We start from the raw sequence: 17349 nt of genomic DNA on the forward strand, positions 1-17349 counted from the left end.
GTGTTGTTTTCTCCCGTGTCGACGCGTGTGCTCCGCTGACATGAACGAAAGCGTCCGTTGCATTCTCATGTCACTTTTCTGTACTACGGACTACTAGCTGTCATTTCCCTCCACCCTTCCCCGCCAAATATGAACGTTTATTCAATTTAATATTTTTGTTTTACTACATATTCAATTTAAGAAAAAATATTTATCTTTTTAAAAGATATAAAATTATATAATTTTAAATAATAAAAAATTAATATTTTTGTTTTAAAATAAAAATTAAAAAAATTACTCACTTTTTTTCCATAATTTTTATTAGTTATATCTTTTTTTTATTTAAAATGATATAACTCTATATTCTTTAAAAGACAAATATCAAACTGTCAATTTAATACTAATAATTAATAAATAAATAACTTTTATTTTATATAAATACGATGCTTTTTTCACATAATATATATTGTTGCACAATACAGGACTCACAAAAAAATAAATATGAGGTATCGAACTTTTAAAATGTGAAGAAAAAAAAATCGGCTGCAATGGTTAGGATTAACGAGTGTATTAATTAAGATTTTAAAATATTATTTTAGGATAAAAAACTATAATATTTTAAAATATTATTGAAAGACTTTTTTCAAAAAATTATGTTCGAGACTTTATATAACTGTATTTTAAATGATTTATTATTAAAAATTACAAGATTTGAAAATATAACATGAATTTATAAATTTTTTAAAAAAGTATATCAATTTTAAAAAAAATACAAGTAAATATAAAATTATTTTATTATTTTTTATCTAAACAGATAATTTAAAAAATTAAACGGGGAAAAAATAATAAAGCCAACGATAACACATCATTTCCCTTTTAAAAAAATAAAATAAAATAAATAATAATGCCGAAAGCATATAAAAAATGACTAAATAATAGAAACTGAATTTGATATAAAAATAAACTCTTCATTCTCAATTACAATATCAAAATAAAAAATATTCAATTCCTACCATAGAGTTTTAAAAATCCTTTTATAGGCTAAATCAAAACCAATTCATATGATAGAAGCATTGAGTCCTGAGTTAACTACTCTGCATAGGAAGGATTCTGAATGCCATCAACGCAATCTTATTCTGACTCAAAACGAAGCGGAATTTTGGGATTTACTAAGAAACAGTGCATATGATGCAAAGTAATGACCAGATATACAATCTCACTCCAAAAATAAATAGCTGTCCCAATTATCTTGATTGTCACTTGATGATTAAAAGAGCGGCTTTATTAATCTTATGCAATAGGAGGGAGTTCTCTCATGTTATAGAGACAATCATATGTGGGATCCACTCACTTATAGAAAAAAAAAAAAAAAAAATAACACGAAAATCGATGTATATGTAGGAAATAAAAACACTCTCCTATAACATAAGAGTATATTTTCCCTTAAAAGAGTTGTGATGCTAGATATTCTTTATTTGCATTTGAACATGTAGAATCTAATGCATAAGACAAGACTTGGTTTCGAAATTGATCAAGCCCTGAAAATGGGTTCTGATATCATAAAAGTGATCAAGTAGAAAAGGTGGGAAATTAAGAGAAAGCGAAAGAGAAGAAACCATTGATAATTTTGGAAGGAAAGCTTGTACGTTGAATGATACATGAAGAGTAAAATTTATAAAGAGTTAAAATAGATTAAGCGAAAAATATTTCTCTAATTACCGGAGATAAAGTTATCTTCAGTGAGCTCGAAACTATGTCATTTTAGACTTATAAGATTAAAAAATTGGGTAAAGGATTTCTCCAGTGATCGGAGATAAAATTATTTTCAGCGAGCACAAAACGACGTCGTTTTGGGACAGAAATCAAGGTGTTTTTGTAATTATAATATATTACAGGGTTATATTAGTCTTTGTCTTTATAGTTTTTTAGGGAATAATATTTCTCCAGTCAGCGGAAATAAAATTATCTCCAGTGAACTTAAAACGACGTCGTTTTAAGCTCACTAGAGATAATTTTATTTTCGCTGACCGAAGAAATATTCTTCCCTAAAAAATTATAATAATAAAGACAAATATAATCCTATAATATATTATAATTATAAAAATACCTTAATTTTCGCCTCAAAACGACGTCGTTTTGGGCTCATCGAAGATAACTTATTTCCATTGACTGGAGAAATTCTTTATCCATGATTAATAGACAATAAAAAACTAAAACAAGATAGTTTGCTATCAATAACATCCAAGATTCATAGTTTACAAAATGACAAGATTCCAAGTCACCATATTTCAAAAATAATAAATATATAATACATTGGATCGTTTGGATCAAATCGATTTTCACCAACCAAATTTAAAATCAATCAAATCCAATTAAAATATGTGAGTTTTTGTGATTCGGTCACTGCGATTTGAATCGGTTTGAACGGGCTCATATTCGGAGCGACTTCCTTAATATTATAATTTTTTTATTTTGATTCGAATTTTGCTTTTTTATTTTAACATGATTTTTTTTGAATGATCTGTATTTTTGTCCCGAATCTTAAAAGGTAAAAAAACATTTATATTTTCTATAGCTTAATAAATACTAAACCCGTTAATATATTGTAAATAAGAAAATGTTATACTTTATCAAAAACTGTTAAATTTTTTGTCAGATCAGTTGAAATTACAACTAACCTTTTTATGATAAATGGTTTCTATTTTATTTTTTCACTGGTTCATCATAAACCTGGTCAATTTGATCGGAGCTCAAAATCATATAGAGGACATCAACACTATAATTGCTATTATTTTGATTTAACTAGTAATCAATCACAACATTTCGATAAACTTTTGCTGATTTTTTTCATAACTTTCTTTTGATATATGATCAATCTATATTTGTATAAGAATAATAAATTTTATCTCAAATCTTAATTATTATTTTATTTATATTTTAAAGTTTTAATTTATATATTCATCACAAAAATTTCGTTAAATATAAATAAAATCAATGAATAAAATTGACCCCATTTCTAAATACACAGTATTGTTATTTTGTAAAGTGTACAATTGTTACTATTATTCGATATTTAAAATTCGATATTATAAAGCAGTACTAGGATGAGTGACTCATGAAAAGTTCTCGTATTGCACTTCTTTTAATAAGATACCAAAAAAAAAAAAATTATAAAGCATGGCGGTCGAACAGACGGTGGAATAGGCATAATATACATGCATCGAATACTCTGCAATTGATCCCTATCAGACATCACATGCATGTCAATATTTTATTTTATTTTGTCAAAAGAAAAATAAAAGTGATAAGATAAATTGGAAAATTTACCCCGAAAAAAATAGAAAAAGTAAATCTAATAAAATAATTGAACAAGTTTTAACTATGCATTGGTCTAAGATTCAAACTCAGAGAATCAAGCAGAAACCAAACATCTTTAACCACTAGGCTAATTCAAATAATCAAATCAATGATTTCTCCACATTTTCTGAAGATACTAAGCGAAATACTGATATAAATCGAATTTAATAACAAAACATTATTGATCCAATGTCTTAGTTAATAAATTTATCAAGCCATATAGCATTTTAAAATCAATTGCAATATTTTTTGTGCATTGATACAAGTTTTATTCAGATTTGATTTTATAATTAAATTATTTATTAAACTCAGAATACATCAAATGCTGTTAAGAGAATATTTATAATGAATCTGATAATGATCGAATCAGATTAGTTGGATAATAAATTAATTCGTGAATATATAAAAGAATAAAATAAGATTAAAACCTTCAAAATCAGTGAAATTACTATTCTGTGTTGGAAAAAACGAAAGTGTTGTCTTTTGTGTTTGGTCAGTGGTCAATTCATACAAATCACAGAAAAAAGAAACGCACTTTTGCCATTTTCTCACTTTTAGACGCGTCTCTTTTTGGGATCTATCAGTATTGGTTTGCAAGTACGAAATTGTTGTTAACACTAAGCATTGACCACTTTGAGTAGGACCTCATCCTCCTAATGACTAATTACCAATGACGATTACAATGTGAATTAATGACTCGACAACATGTACTAATTGGTCCGCAATGAAAATTAGCAAATCTTTTTTTTTTGTAGGTTACAGGAAATAGAACACACAACCACACACTCACACACCCACACCACTAGACTAGCCCTAGTGGTTCAAATTAGCAAATCTTTGCTAATGAGATATTGTAATTGGCTGGCTTAACCATGATCCATGTTTAATTACGATTTATAGTCGGAAAGTTGCCAATTTCAGTAACGTCATTGTAATTATCTAAACTTAAACGGATACCTTCCTAGACAACTAGACATTACGTCTTTTTCCTTGGTAATGATAATGTGATTTATTTTTTGATAGACAGAGAGAGAGGTGGGGGCTTGAACGTGTATTTTTGCAAAGGAAGAGTTTTGGGTGTCGATGAAATAGATTTTGTAGATAAAGTTGGTCCTATCCAACGTGTTTTTGGTTTTGTATCATTCACTCAGATGCGCCTCGACTAGGCAATGCCATTGCCCCTACTAATAGTTATTCATTTTCATGTATGCTCTTTGATTATTGTTTGTGGGCAAAGTAATATTTTTTTTCTTAGTTGCAGGCAAAGCAATATATATATATTGCGTTGGGTTTTTCTACGACAAAGTACCACTGGAAGATTTGAAGTACAATATATAAATGTTAAGTGAAATGAACTATATATATATATATAAGTATATATAATGAATTGTAGTTATCAACTTATTTTTGAACATCAGCAAATCAGCATACTCCAATAATTGAATGTAAAGTGTACCTGTAAGTTTTACTTGGATTCTTAAAATTTTGTGTAGAACAAGGCTGGCAATTGAGCCAGTTCATGAACATGATCACGGAGTGAGTTGGGATTTTTTGTTTTGAATTAATTATATATGTTCGATTTTTTAATTTATAGGTTAACTCAATAATATTTATTCATTTTTAAAGAATAATAATGTTTTATTCTATATAACTCAACCATTTATTTTGCATTATTCTGTTTATCATATTTCTCAATATGCATCAAATGCAAACATAAATCTCAAATGAAGACTCAATTCAGGTGAGAAAGTAATTTTTAGCAAGTTCCACACTCTTACGGTAGTAATCCTTATGAATATATTTCACTCTATCCAAGTAAGCATTTCCACTTTTTTTGGGCTAGATGCGTAATGTTTGCATTTCTTTCTTTCTTTTTAAATAGTAATAATATTATGAAAAAATGGTCTCTAAAGTTAGTTTAGAGAAATTATCTGCAGTTTTAAAAATATAACTATGTACTCTCGAAAATACGTAGTTATATTTTTAAAACTGTAAAAAAAATTTCTCTCTTCAGAATTGTTGACTGACATGACGGAGAAAAAAAAACAATTTTTTTTATTATAACAATGTACTTCCGAGAATACATAGTTATTTTTTGAAATTGCAGGTCTTTAAAATTACTTTTAGAAAAATTAAACCCTAATATTATCATAAGAACAGTTTAATCAACAAGCATAGTTTTCTTAGCAATTTTGACTCTTACTATTTTATAGTTGTTAATAATGATCACCAGTCAATCGTCCATCTCCAAAAAAAACATAAGGTGACAATGCTGAAAACTTCGACCAATAGTTACTCGAGATCCCTTTAGTGCGAGTCTTGCAAAATTTACTTAAGATCCCCTGTTCCTGTTTTGTAGCCGTTTGACCGTAGATCATCATTTTGGATGACCAATAATTAACCTAAAAATTGGGATTGAATTGGACCACAAAACCATAAGCAAGCTCAATTTTAGTTTCACTTAGGATGCCGGTTTCTTGGATTCAATAAGCAAGCAACAAACGTGCTTAACATGCATTTCTAAAAGAGACTTTAGGACACAAATTTCGAACCCTTTTCCAATCTAATCTTTGAAATTCTCCTCTCTCTTTTTTTATCTAATATCTCAAATTCAACTTTTACTGCTTTTGCAGTTTCCCTCTCATGGTCATAGGACTAACAAAACACATACGCTTATCATGTCAGTTTTTGTGCAAATTTCAAAGTCTATATATTCCCACCTCTTTTTATGTTTATTTTAAAGCAAATCTTAGAGAGACACGAGTAACTGAGGATGAGGCCCTCTTCCTAAGACTTTTCCTTATGGTCCAAAAGAGAGTCTTCTTCACTGTTTGAGATCCGAGCTTAACAGAGTGTCATTCACACCCACCCGTATATAAAAAATATATGTATATTTTAACTCATCCCTTACGGTAGTTATTTCTCTTGGTTTCCGTTATCTACTGCTTCATGCCCGAGGACGAGTCAAATGTTTGTTGCATATGACAATGTCTTCAATTCTGATATACATTTACTGCATAAATACTTCCCATGCGGACATGTTGATGGCCTTAATTTTATGCTTATATTTGTTGTGCCTGACTGGTTGCACAGCTTATCATGTGTGAAAATATACGTTATGTCAAAGGGTATCGTTTTACGTTTTTGGCTTTGCTTACATACGTGGTCATGTTTCAACATCACATGGGTATCAATAAACTGTCACATTTGAAAACTAGACATTGCATCTAAACTTGGATTGGGTATACTGTATACAGTGTGTTATTGAATCCAAACTAATGTCACAAGTTAATGATGAATATAAACAAAACAATGGAAACTTTCCAACATTTCCCATCAGGCTTATTTTAAAATGTTATTAATACATATTCCTTGAGGAGGGTTATATGGACAAATTTTTTTTAACAAATTATAAACTACATTGTGTCTTACATATAAGATTTTACTTATTGGTAAGACATAGTGTAGTTTGTAAACAAAAAATTTGTAAATATAACCTTCCTCATATTTCTTATACCATGCTACATTTTGAGTTTCTTTTTCTTACTTAACCATGGCAAAGTAAAAAAATAAAAAATCTGCGGTACCTCCCAATTTAATCATAATTTTGATTTCACTTTTTGTTCTTGCTAGTTTATTTATGGGAATAATGTCTCTCCAGCAATAAGAGATAAAGCTATATCATACAACTCTAAAACAAACGTCATTTTAGGGGTATGTCAAAAAATGTAGAGTATTTTAATAAAATTACATGATATAAAACGAAAGTAAAAATATTAAAATAACCCATTTTTTTCCTAAACCGCAAAATGAGATTGTTTTGAAATTATTGTTAGAGATAATTTTATCTCACATTGCAGGAATTTTTTTTTTATTGCAAGAATTTCTTTATTAAAAGAATTGTAGCTTGGTAAGGGCTCGTTTGTATTGCCTTTTCAAGAAAGTTCTTTTTATCACTTCTTTATTTTAAAAGTACTTTCTATAAAAGTTACAACTATTTAGATTTTTTAAAAAATATTTAATTTTTAAAAAAATATATTTGGCTTTTGACTTCTTCTTTTTTAAAAGCTAAAATGTTTAGGTTTTTAGCTTTTTTTATGACTTCTATTTTTTTTAGAAGCAGACATCCAAACAGACTTTTTTCGAGAAGTGCTTTTTTTTTCTTAAAAAAAGCAGCTTTTGAAGAAGAAAAAAATCCATCAAAACGGGCTCTAAATACAAGTATTGTATTATACATTAATTATTGAGTCCACGTAAATAATCACTCAAATCATTCTGATTTTATTTGTATTTTGTTTAAAATATGTGCTGCAAGTGGTGCACAGAATTTAATTCCCATCTACAAATATAAATTCCGGAATGTAGAAATAAGCATGTCATTGGTGAGACAGGTAGAATATGTCTGTTTTAAAGAAATGATTTCCAGCCATTCATGCAAGTCCGTGAGATTCACTACCTAATTAAACTAGTTATCAACACACCACCATTCCATCCCCTTATTCTAATGTGTGAGATACAGAAATGATATATAGTAAGAGGAAGTAATTGGTTGATTAGAACCCAAAAAGTAAAATAAAAAATAAGAAGAAGATGAAGATCACTCCGTAGATTGTACTTTGTTGCAATATATATAGTAAGATCATATATGCAATAATGCAACCAATCCAAAGCCGCGGAATGGCACAGCCTAACGCCTCATCCTCAGTCACAAGCGTCCAGAACATCTGCCGTATCTTCAGCGTCTCCACGAGAAACCCAAATCTTGTTTCTTGATTAATAAAAAAGTTAAAAAACAACCCCAATAGCAATATACAATTATACATTAATGTGTAATTAATTAAGAACTACTATTATAGTACATAGCTTTGTTTTTTATGCATAGGATCCCACGTGGACTGAGATTGGGTCCATGGGTCTCCCCATCTATGGTGCATCTTGATTCTTTCCTAACAGTCGTGTCGTTTTAGTTGGAGTCGTAATTGAGTCACAATCAGCATTTTTAATTAAAAATTAAAATGAATTAAAATAAGCAATATATATATATATATATATATATATATATATATATATATATATATATATGTATGTATAATGGGAGTACTCTGGTTGAATTTATAATACAAATTCCTCTAACCCCTTGTTATTAAATTAATCCTAATGGCTTAAGTAAGCTGCTTCTTTTTTTAAACGAAAATTGTCATGAATTACAGTGTGTTTATTATTTATTTTTTTATCATACTTCCTTCCAATTTATTGGATTGACATGTATTTTTAGCTTTCACGATCTATTAGTCGCACATGAAAAAGTATCCTGTTCATTTTTTATTTACTTTTTGGTAGATAGTATCCTGTTCATTTAACAATAAGGAGATTGCTATTTACAACGAGCTCAATTCAACAAAACGGAGCATATCTACACCGATACGAGATAAATTTATAAAATGATATTTATACGTCGATACGATAACTTTTTAAAAACAATAAAATATAAGTTTATTTTATATTATATTAATTTAAAGACGCAAATTTTAATTTAAAATATCAAAATTTATGTTTGATTATATATTTTGTTATTATGAACACAATATATTTAGTTATTTTTTCTCATTTGATTCAAGTCGACCAAATCTGATTCCTTTTCATTATCATCTTCTATTGAAATATAGGAATAAGTAACATTAGGCATGACTTTGGTTGCAGTGGATCTAGATACATAATTTTTATTTTATCGCTTCATCAATTACTTGACTAATGCACTATATTAATAGAATCTCGAACTCAGATCATCATTGGTTAAGCTAATACAATTCTTTACCAGTTGTCCATATGGAAACTTTAACGGGCAAAGTTAAAATCAGCAATGTATTTTAGAGAGTAAAATCAGCAATTATAGCTTTACAGTTTATGTTACAAAAGGAGTCAAATTCTAACATCCAACAAAAAATATGCTGTCCAAGAAGGAAGTGCAAAAAATGAATACGCCAACAATTAAGACCCGATTGAATGTCACGTGATACAATCTTCAGGTTAAAACAAAGGTATAATAATTTTGGTTTCTAATTTGATCAAAGGCAATGTTAATTAGAATAAAGACAATAATGTTTGGTAAGTCATTTTTCTTACTAATAATGAACCTATAATTTTCTCTAATCATTGTAGACACATTCATTTATGTTATTATTGTAAACCTCATTTTGATCAGTTTAAAATTTTAAAATCATTCAAATAATTAGGATAAAAGATATTTATAAATTTTAAAAACCACAATTGATCCTTACTAAAGAAAATTGTAAACAATGTATACCAAAAAAAAATGTAAATAGAATTCACTTCAAGAAAAAAGTTTATTTATGACGAAAAAATTTTGTCATAAATTTTATCACAAATGATAATTTTTGACATAAATAATCAAATTTCGTCACAAATAAACTTGCGACTCAGGAATTTGTGACGAAGTTTACTTGCGACGTAGGAATTTGTGACGAAATTTTACAAAATTTTGTCGCTAATAAGATCTTTTCTTGTAGTGATTGGAAGCAATAGTAGTATAATGAGGAAGAGCAATTGTCTTGGCTTAAGCACTGTCTTTATCGAAATCCAAGAGAAAATCCAGACAAAGAAAGGCATTTAGTTATTGGCGACAGAAGGGGGGTCTACATGCCTGGGGAAAAGGGGTGAGAGAAATGTGAGAGAGGGTAGTTTGGTTGACACTTTGGCAACCCAATTTTTCTTGTCTCCTCTCTTTGTAGTTAATTAAATTATTAATCTCTATGGTTTGTTTTGCATTAGTCAAATCAAATGGACACACTCAACTTCGCTGTGTGGACTGTGGACGGCGCATACTTATATAAGAATACCAATGAAGAAAATGAATTATAAAAATGTTAAAGAAAATGTCATATATAGCATTGGCAACAAGCCAGGCGTGAAGATCCTCTGCCAAAGGGTAACCAATTAAACATTGGCGGGTTCATAACTTGTGCGCACGCTACTTGCCTTCTAGCTGAATGTGACAACGGATCTCTATGCGCTTTGTCTTTCATTATTTTCATTATTCTTTAGCCGCCAGCTTTAATCTCACTAGTCTTGAATTACTAGTATATTTTGTCAAAATAATTTGCTGCTAATGTTGTTTTATGCACTTGCTTATGGGTGTTTTTTTTATCCCCACTTGGGGTTTCATCACGCCTGTTATTGGACCTCTTCCTAGTAACCAGTGGATGGATGGATAACTTGAGAAGACAAGGGTCTCTCGGATGAATGAATTAATCGCAGTGCTAGGATCATATATATATATAGATTTTACTATTTTTATGAAGATAAATTATATATATTCACTCTCAAAATGACATGGTGTTGGGTTAAAAAAATTATAATGATAAATACTATTATAACTTTGGAATAAATTATAATTACAAAAATACTTTGATTTCTCTCTCAAGTCGACGTGAGTTCAATACAAATAACTTATCTGCATTTATGGCAGAAAAAACGAACTCATATATATATATATATATATATATATATATATATATATGTATATATATATATATATGAGATAAGATACTTTGACACCGGTGTCAAATTTTAAAATTTGACACCAATTCTTAATTTTTAATTTTTGTCAATCAACAATTATCATATATATATATATGAGGTAGAATCCTTTGACACCAGTGTCAAATTTGAAATTTGACACCTCATCTGATAGCCGTTAGATACAAAAAGATCAACGACTCTGATTTTTAAGCATGTGACACCATTGATCTTTCTTAATCTAACAGCTCTCAGATGAGGTGTCAAATTTCAAATTTGACACTGGTGTCAAAGGATCCTCCCTCTATATATATATATATATGTGTGTGTGAATTTGATAATTATTAATAGGTGATATGTATCTAACTGTTATTATTAACTTTTCATGTAGCATGTCGTGTCTTCAAAACGCGACAACCTTTCATTTTCTTAAGTTTTATGTTAAAAAACATACATAAAAAATTAAGATAATGTATTTAATTAGGATATTAAAAAATTTTAAAGGATTGTTTTTGAATAAATTTTTTTATTGATATTCAATTAAGATTTTCAAATAATTTAAAAAAATCATGTGATATTTCATTAAGGACAATTTAAAAAAAAGTAGAGGGTGTTCAAATTTAGTGGTATTCAATTAAGATTTTAAATGAGAGATAAAAAAAAATTTGGTATTAAAAAATTTGATGTTTTTAATAATTTTTTAAGTAATGTAAATTTTGTGTGACTTTTTAGTGGGAGATATGAATACTACACATTGTCTCACAATCTCATCCTAGTCTATGAAATATCTTGAAATTACTCTGCTACTATGTTTTTCACACCAAGGAGTTTATTGCTCTTCTCAAAGTCAAGATATATTCTTTGTGTACTTTTTTTTTCTATTTTGATTTATTTTTCATGTTTTGGTACTATATTGTTGCTATTATTCTCCAACACATCAAATTATTGTAAGATTGAAAAAATTGTATTAGGTTTTAGTTTTTTTTTTATTAACATCATCATTGTATTTTTTTATTGATTCTTCTAACTTTGAATGTTTGCTAAAAAGTTACATAATTTTTAAAAATCTGATAATTCTATATTGACTTACAAATCTTATAAATTCAAATAATAAATTCTTTAAAATTCATTCCTGTAAATTTTTTATTAATATTTAAAAAAAAAAACTCTATAAAGTTATTATATTTCAAAATAGTCTTTTCAAATTTATATAAATTTTTATCCCAAAATATTTTTTTTTAAATCTCAATTCAATGCAGTCCTAAATATAATTAATTAATGGATTTTTTTAATTAAAAACAACCTTTTAATATAATATCATGTTTGATTTTTTTTAGCATATCCAATTTTATGTTAGTTTAAGCTTTCCTCTTGTGAGAGCCCATGAGAAGAGTGGTGTATTCTTCCTTTTCCAATGACAACCCCACCTTCTCAGTTTCCTTTTCTTTTTTTTCAACAAGTTGCTCAAATCTATCAGATCTTAAGTTTTGCAATTGAGATCTGATTTTGCAATGGTAGATTTTTTAACTTTGTTGTCCGTTTTACGGGGTTTTGATTTTTTTTTTTTATATAGTATTTTTTTTGTAAGCTTTTTTTATAGTATTTTCTATAAGTTTCCCTGTGATTGTTTCTTTCTTGATGATCTTACAGTTAGAGCCTAGAGGAGAATTTCAAATCTACTTAGAAATGAATCATATTGCACTTTTAAGTTGTGTAATTTTTCATGATGATTTGTTATTAATAATATTTATGTAAGGAGTAGATAAAAGTTTATTAATTAGTTCTAAGTATAGATGATATCTTTTTCTCTCTTTTTAAATGTGATGTATCTTTTTTCTTTTTTTTGGTAAACATGTATCTTTCTTTTTCTTTTTATTAGTGTTATTGAGTTTCATTGATGGTATTTTTTTTTCTTCCAATCAAAAATCAGGTTTGATTTTAATAAGAAATTATGTACCATTTGCTTTGTTTAATTCTTGTTTGTTTTATTTTGGGATTGATGTTTGTCTTTTTAAGTAACATAGAATGAGAAAGAGATATATAATAAAATTTTGGGAGAGAAAATGAGAGGTTTTTTTTTTAGTTTAAATTTTAAATAAAAAATACTAGTTTTAACTAAAATGACCATCCTTTTACACCAAAAAAAAAAAATTAAAAAAATGACCATCCTTTAAAAGAAGAAATATTTTTTTCTTTTTATTTTAGACCTCTCCTTCCCGTTGATCATTTCTTTTTCCTGATACAAACTGTTCGTCTTTAATAGCTATGATAAGAATAAATAAATTTATGATGAGATCTGATTGTTAAGTTCTGGAGTATTTTGGTGCTAAGGTGGGGAGGGGGCTGAACCTTTAGCCATCACTGTTCCCCCGCACTTCGGATTAGTCTCATAGCCGGCTCAAAGAGTGGAAGCTCGTGGGGATACCGGAGGGAGCCAACTCGTCTCAAAGAGATAATTAAGGTTGGGTAACTCCAAAAAAAAGAGTATTTGGCTTCATATAAAAATCCTAACATTGCTTACCAAAAAAAAATTAAAAAAAATTCTAACATCGAATCTTCTCCAATATGTGTATGCAGCAGTATTTCCAAGCATAATTAATTGACTGTTGGTCTTAACGGCTAAGAGAACAATAAAGGCCATAAAAAATGGCAATCGGATATATTCTCCATTAATGATCAAAATGGCTGGACTTGATGCAAGTGCTGCAATGCATGTTATGTAAGATTGAAATGAATTTATTACAAAAAAAAAAAAGATTGAAATGAATTAAGGGTATGTTTTAAATGATTGTGGTTGGACGCGAGTGCACAATTAATAACTATCAATGCATAAAAGAAACTTTAATATTGTTAGCTTAGATTAAGATGAAATTCACCATGTAGTTAAAAACTTAAAATCCAGATTTTGTGTAAATTTGGAAGGAGGATAAAAAATCGTAAAACATAAAATCATAATATAAAAAAATCGAAAAATGTTATAAAAAAAAAAATCGAAAAAAACATAAAAATATAAAAACATTTAAAATTTTGATAAAATTATTTTGATAAAAAAAATCATAAAAACGTAAAATAACAATAATAAATCAAAAATTTAACTACCATGACCAATAGAGATGCAAGTAACAAAAAACTTGGAACTACTTAAAAAATGGGGATGCAATTAATTGCCTAATAACACCTTAATAATATAACTAGAGTGATGTGTTTCAAACATTAGTTCTTTAGGCTATGTTTGAATCTATCCAAACGATGAAATGGAGGAGAATAAAACAAAATCACATTAGCACTCATTATTTGAAAATCCTAAAGTGTCTTATACATATATACTACCTTAATCAATCAGTACAGCAATTTAAGAAGGGTGAACATACCAGTGATGCTGAGTCTTAGCATGGGCTACTGTAAGAGAATAGATCCTAATCTGGTTTTTGAAGGGCCTCAATTACCATTCGTTTGATGCTTTGAGCTCTAAATATATCAGGGATTTGAAAATCCAACCGGAATCTAAAATGTTAAGTCAGTACTCATTTTTTGTTTGCATTAATTGGTTAGAAACATTATTGGAAATAATAATGACATTACATCATTTTTTTACATTGTTTTCTTAGATAAAAAAAACTTATGTTCCTACAAAATTGCTCTTAATCTATTATTTTCCAAAGTAAAAAAACTGTAGAAATAATATAAATGCTTTAATGTATAAATATTATGGGAAAAATGTGTATTATTTTAAAGGATGTAAAGTTGTGTCATTTTAAGTGAGAGAAAGAGATAGATAAAAGAAGAAAGAGACTGGACAGAAAAATATAAAAGTGTGAATCTCACCTCTTTGTGAGAGTGAAATGATATAAATTGTGTCATTTAAAATAAGAAATATTTTTCCCAAATATTATTGCCCATGATGTGCTGTTCTCTTGCCAAACAGTTTATATGTTACATCATACATGAATGGGCTGAAAGGGCCTTTCGACTTGTGTGGTATGCCCTTTAGTCTACCCCTGAGCCTCTTTAATTTTTGGTCCATGATGAAGAGATTACCCGTTTGCAATATCTCAAACTAATTAAGAATTTAATTTCAATGTAATTTTTTTACATTAGTATCTAATTATATATCCTCATGTTACCTATACTATATTATAATTCAGAGTCATTCTGTCAAAAAAATTCACACATGTAATTCATATAATGATTTAGATTCTTTTGAAAAGTGTAAACTTTCTATCTTAAGCAAGTTTTTTTAAAAATTATATTATATACATTATGGGTCAAATGAGACTTAGAATCTGTTTGGATCCTCTCTTTATTAAGTTAGAAGCTACTTATAAGTTAAATCTAAAAAAAGAAGTTAAGAACTGTTTGGTAATTACGTAAAAAAATTAGCTTAAAAGCACATATTTCAAGAAAATTTATCTATTTCTCTATCTTTATAACTCTTCATTTAAAAAAATCACACAATTCAAGAAAAGCAAATAAGAGTTTAAAAAAAAGCTCCTCCTAGGAGCTTTTAGCTTTTAGCTTTTTTCTTCATTATAAAAAAGAGTTTTTTTCAAAACCTGTTTGGCACAGCTTATGCTTATAAGTAGCTTCTACCTTGAAAAAAATATGATCCAAATAGGCACTTAATCTATCGTGCAACCTAACTAATTTAAATGTTAAATTAATAAAATTAATTTGAATTCTAATTTTAAATTTTAAATTTAAATATAGTCATGAAATTAGACTTAATGACAGTGGAAAAAATTAAGGGAACCAATTAATTAGATTAATTTGCTCAAATTAAGGAAATCAATTAATTAGATTAATTAGCTAAAATTAGGAAAATCAATAAATTGGATTGAATGGATAAAAAAGAGAGGAAATTACCCAATATGATTGAGAAGTGATGAGGCGCTAATCAAGGGGTTGATTAATCATCATATTTAGTTTCCTTTTTTCCTTATTTAAATGAGACATTTTTCTTATTTTACTTCATCGAAAACCCTAGCCGAAAATCTATGTTGCATCGACACCGACACAGGACATGAGATACGACACGACACGACATTCCGACACGTTAATTTTAAAAAATGTTAAATTTCGACACGGTAGGACACATTTTGATATTATATAATATTTTTAATTTATGTAGTGTATATTGTATTTAGTATTCAATAATTTAACAAAAAAATAAAGTTAAAATTATTATACCCATCAATTTTGCAAAGAAATATTATATATCCCAAATGTTTATATTAAATTCAATAAAATCATAATCGTGATATAACGAATTTAATAGTTGAAACTGAAAATGCAACGCAACGTAACTTTTGAACCTTTTTTGAGTTTTTGCAACAAGTATTTGAGTGTCGGGAAGTGTCGGACACGACACATCAAGATTTTTGAAGTGTCGGTGCTTCATAGTCGAAAATTACTCCATTCTTTGGAAAGTTTACTAATGTATTACTGTATTTTTATTTCTTTTTGGTAATTGGCTTCTGTGCACGTATTTTTTCTGTTCTCTATCTGTTTTTCCTTTTCTTTTTCCCAATCTGTTCTTTTGCATTATGTATTCCAAATACGATTTTATAAAAAGATCTTCTTCTTCTCAATCTTAATCCTACCAAGGAGGGGTGGAGGGTTAAGATTAGGGTGGTTAGGACTTGAAAGGTTCCTAATTAGTATCTGAAAGATTCTAGAGATGGTTCTATTTGATGAACAAGTAATACTTTTGAATTCTACTTGGTATAACTATTGTGAAATGATATAATTTGGTTTTCATTGTTTTATTAATGTGTACGCTTTATAAGGTAGAAGGATCCATGCCACAGTGAAAAGTTTTTTACAAGTCTGAAATAAAATACATGAAGGAGATATCTATTTTATCAGAAATTTTGGAGTTGGTTTAAATAGGGACATTTTCAGACCAACTAGGCATGATTAACTCTGTCTTTCAACTTGAGGACTAATGTTAAATCGATTGTTGATGCTACTTTTCCTGCCAATGAATTCGATTTTGTTGATTTTGACATTATTGAGAAAGAAGCATTTGACTGTCCTTATTTAGTAGGTAATGTGTTTTGTCTCTAGTATTACTCACTTAATTATTTTGTTTTTAAGATTATCATATGTCCAACTTCTTTGTTTTGTAGACGTCATTGGTTTATTGTTAGGAATTGGGAAAGTTCGTGAGCATGTTGTCTTCGGTACAAAAATAAAAATGGTTGTGTTAGAGCTTTACAATCTAAGGTATTTATGTTTATTGTACGTTTATATAGATTTCTTCTTGGTTAAATGTGTTTAAATATATAACATGATTTCTTACAACCACTGCGAAATAAAGGACACAAGCTTGAATGTACTTTGTGGGAGCAATATGTAGATAAGTACAGACTTTTTTGGCAGATAATGAATCTCCCCAAGATGTGATCATAGTGCAGTTTGTAAGGATAAAGGATTTATGGGTGGTGATTTGGATCATTATCTAGAAGAGCTTAACGT

The sequence above is a fragment of the Gastrolobium bilobum genome, unplaced genomic scaffold, assembly GCF_033153095.1.
Source record: "Gastrolobium bilobum isolate Gb01-03AN ecotype WA unplaced genomic scaffold, APGP_CSIRO_Gbil_v1 utg24763, whole genome shotgun sequence".
NCBI lineage: Eukaryota > Viridiplantae > Streptophyta > Magnoliopsida > Fabales > Fabaceae > Gastrolobium > Gastrolobium bilobum.